Source organism: Morone saxatilis, unplaced genomic scaffold, assembly GCF_004916995.1.
Source record: "Morone saxatilis isolate NCDOM2014 unplaced genomic scaffold, NCSU_SB_2.0 Contig18, whole genome shotgun sequence".
Lineage (NCBI taxonomy): Eukaryota > Metazoa > Chordata > Actinopteri > Moronidae > Morone > Morone saxatilis.
In genome coordinates, this window is record NW_023339740.1 from 17,430,403 (window position 1) to 17,434,738 (window position 4,336).

At 43.8% G+C, this 4,336-nt stretch overlaps 1 protein-coding gene across 3 annotated transcripts in view; it reads right to left on the bottom strand.

The window, feature by feature from the left end:
- The window catches only part of foxj3 (forkhead box J3), a 70,569-nt gene that overhangs the window by 65,208 nt on the left and 1,025 nt on the right, over positions 1 to 4,336 (bottom strand). The gene's annotated exons all lie outside the window — the stretch shown is intronic.

A 4,336-nucleotide genomic window follows, 5' to 3' on the forward strand; every position in this document is an offset into this window, starting at 1 on the left:
TGGAGGGACTTTGTAAGCCCTGATCTCGTTTGCACATTTAACACGCTACAACCAACAACACACATAAAATAAATTCCCCCCTCTGTGGATATCAAAGGAACAAATTTTCCCCTGGGGATCAATAAAGTATTTCTGATTCTGGTTCCGATATTAACACCTCGTCCCGTTTCTAGGCTCGACGATAAGATCAGACCTAACACTCATAATAGACTTGCCACAAAATGTATTGGTCTTTCTGCTACCACAAGGCCGGGATGAGTCACAGAAACCACCATGCGCTACAGGAGCTGCCAATCCCCCACCAACCCCCACCCCGCCCTGCGCTCCTACACTTTCTAAACTTACCCAGCAAGCTCGAGTGTGAGTAGTTACAGTGGTTCCCCTGCAGACACAGGCGCCCTGTTTAGTCAGACTAGGGAAATAAATGGCTAAACACTTTCAGATAAAACATGTATCTGAGCAAATGTGCCAATAATATTAGGCAACGAACTAGTTGAATTAAACATCACATGCTTCCCTCACTAATTCATGTCCGCATCCAACTCCAACCCAGGACGTGAATTGGAGCATACAGGACTAGTTCACTGACAGATTCAACTCAATAGACTGGGAGGAGGTGGGATGAGGAGAACTAGGCAGTGTATTGCTGGATGAATAAAAAATGAAAGTGTAGTGCTTCGGTAAATTCTCTCTCTCTCTCTCTCTCTCCATCCCGTGCGGAGGGTGGGTGATGAAGGGGTGTGTGGGGTGTGTGTGGGGGGGTGACGGTGGAGTAGAGGCTCGTTTGAAAACTGAACCAGCGCTGCATTCCCACATCCACCCGTATCCAGCGAGGGGCTCTTTAAAAATTCATTAATTTACAGCAAAAATAGATTAAAGCACCCAGCTGAGCAAAACTCAAAATTTGGCTCCTGAATAACATTAATGATAAAACATCTCCCTCAAGCTCAGGGGGTTTTGCCTGAAGAAAGAGTGCTGGCTTTTTTCACCTTACGGCACCTTGAGAATCATTTATTTTCAATCATTACTAAAATAATGCATTTCTAATTGTCATTTTCATTTTTAATTACGCCTTTCTTCGGGTAAAAAAAAAAAAAAGGAGCTGTGCAAAAACCTGCATAAACTAATTAAAATCCATCCAAGGATCTGCCATTCCCATGATGCCATGCCAATGTCATTCTATTCACCATTTGATATCTCAGCTACAGAGACTCAATGACAGCTGCTCCAGGCCCCAAAAACGGCTACAACTGCAGTTACAGTAATTGCTCTGGCCAGCACTAAATGAGGTTCACTTAAGTGCAATTATCCCCCTCTGATCTCTCACATAAAGAGACTTCTTTAACATGGAGAAGTGGGCTCACACAATGTGACTGCAAACAAGATTCAAATTGGAATCAGGGAGGCATTTCCAGCAGATGAATGGCTTCATAGCTCATCTGCATTCTAGTGATGCAAGGCGTTGCTAATGAAGACTGAGCCTGTCCCTCCTCACCACCACGGCTTCCATGAGAGCAAAACTTCACACTGGATATAAGCAGAGTAGGGGGAGACATTTCTAACAAACCTGTCCAGTCGTTTGGCCTGAGCTGCATTAGACGACGGCCGAGCCTCCGCGCAAAGTAAACAGCTGTTTAAAAAAAATAAGAAGATTCTGTTTTTTCCTGCCCAATCCAAGGTGAAAAACTCACTGAAGGACAAGATGATGGGCGATGAAGTGAAGAGAAAGAAACTCCAACATAAAATAACTTCACGTTGGAGAGCAGAGAGGAACTGAAACAAGCCCACTTTGGATTCAGACCAAATATAAGTCGTCATAAAAATACTAAACACGGGGCCTTTGACCAACAGCATCACCACTACACCGTGCCAAAAAACTGTATCAGCCGTCCTCGTGAATAAATTGCCATCTGCCAATCGCATAACACAATAGGTTTTCAGCCTGAGGGGTAGGATGTGGCCGTCTAATAGGGGTTGCTACAGAGGGTACCTGTTGGGTGCTGTCCAACGAAACAGGGCGGTGAGGGGGGGGCTTGTGATGGGCATTCCTGTTGCCACAGGCTCAACCAGCACCAGGAGTCTGATAACTGCATCTCACGGATGGCCATTTGAATAATCACTTCAACAAGGGGAGAAATTAAAAAGCCTCTCAGTGAGACGGGGCTAGGCACGGGGCCACATCCTGAATTCCAAATGAGGAGCTTGTATTCAAAAAGTAGGAACGTGTTCTAAATTCACTCCACTATTCTGGCTCACTGACCCTTGACATCTATCCAAATTAGCCCCATATCATGCCATTATTCTCTTTAATCTATTAAATTATACACTATCACCCCCAAGCTGAACATTATCTGTGACACGGTGATGATGAAATGTCAATATTTATTTCCACGTAGTTGCTTCGTGTGCCTTGTCTCTTACAGACGATGACAAAGTCATTTCGATACACCAACGTGCTATCGCTGTCATACACACACAGATCACAAGAGGACCTTGGAGAGGCAGGTGTCGTGTCTTTAAACCATTAGGCAATAGACTGCTACAGGCTGAAACCACCATTAAAGAGAAGCTGCATCACATCCTCCCATTCACACTTTTAAATGGTTACTGTGTGAATAAACAGATCGGTAATCTCCTCTATACTTTCCCTCTATACTTGTCCATTCATCAAACCCTTGAGGTAGTTTTTAGAGACGGGATCAATAAAATCCTCCGCTCGGTGTGATTTGAGGTAAAACAGCAAACAAACAAAGAGGTCATATTGCTAAAAACACCTAGAAATCACCAAAAAAACATGCATAAACAGTAGCCATTCAGCCTGAGCCTCCTCAGTCAGGAAGTCAACTGAATAACCACATCACTTGTAAACTAACAGAATTTAATGGATGCTACAAGTAGCGCTCTAAGGAACCAATTTTACAATGTGTGTGCCGTGATTCATATGCACACAATCTATAAAAAGCATGCATTGACTGCGCTCCGGGTCCATTCTTTTAACAGCTAAATGTCATTTCAGCTGTCTATGCAAATTATTCTGATGCTGCATTTCAGATAGGTTTGAGTTGACCTAACTTATTGCACGTAAAAAAAACACCCACTCTTTCTTAAAAGCTGAATTCTATAAACGGCATTAAGGATCAAAGTAGTTCTCACAGAGGAGTTGAGATGTCTTTCGGTGTCAGACTGAACAAGGGACACTGAAATAAAACGCCGATTAACATAAACTGCACATCCAACTTCTTTCGTACAGCTTCTTGAAAAAGAACCAGAGCAGGGACGATCCTCAGACGGACAAACACGACTTTTTAAACAACACGAGAAATTTAAACTCCTCTGGCTCTGCTTACCTGGATGGCATAACATCAAAAACACCATGTGTCCTCTGAAGCTGCATGCACAGATAGCCTGGATCCAGACAGCTCGCTGTAGGCCTGCTATTTAAAGGATGGGTGATTAAGAAGCAAACCAGGTCTGACCTTTGATTGTGGGTGCTGACTAACGCTATGGGCATTTTGTTAGTTGGAGCAGAAGGTCTGGCAGGGTTGGGATGTTCTAGGGGAATTTATAGTGTTTTGTTTTAGTCATAAATTCAACCTCTCTGCTGGCTTTGTGACCGAGTAAACTTAACCATGCGAGTGTATGATGACTAGTTAATAATTTGCACCTCTATCAATAAAAACGACTGCGTGACTTCATTGATAAAAACTTACACAAGTTGACAGCGGGGCAAATGAAGAGTTCAGTCCATCCATCCTCTAATAATAATAAAAAAAAGGCCCGTCAGGACGAAAGCAAGGGCACAGGTTTTGAATACAGCTGCACGCACATGCCACAGCTGTTTACTTTAAAAGTCGTAGCATTAACTCATCAGTGTCTGTCCGTCCTTTTCGATCACACACACCAACTGGTGCAAGGCATCAAAGCCCAGAGGAGCATGCCCCGAGAAATGTCTTGCAACACAGGACCAAATACTTGAACTGCAACGCCGCCTGTGCCATCTCAGTTGAATCAGCGAGGGAAATACCACCACCAGAGGCAAGAAGGCAGCGCAAAGATCACATTCAGGGGCATAAAAAAAAAAAAATACACAATTCACCTGAAACATGCTTTGCACTTGTTGATAGCCCAGCCACATGACAACCCTGCTTCCCCTCTCGTTACAGGTCGACCGCTTTACATACGAGGATCATTATTTTCTTACAGGAATTTATTAGCCGCCTGAGAAACAAGACGATTGACAGACGAGAAAAAAAACACACTGCAACAGCTGTGAGTCAAATACCATCAGAGCACGCAGGAAAGCCAAATGACACTGGGTTCACACACACACACACAC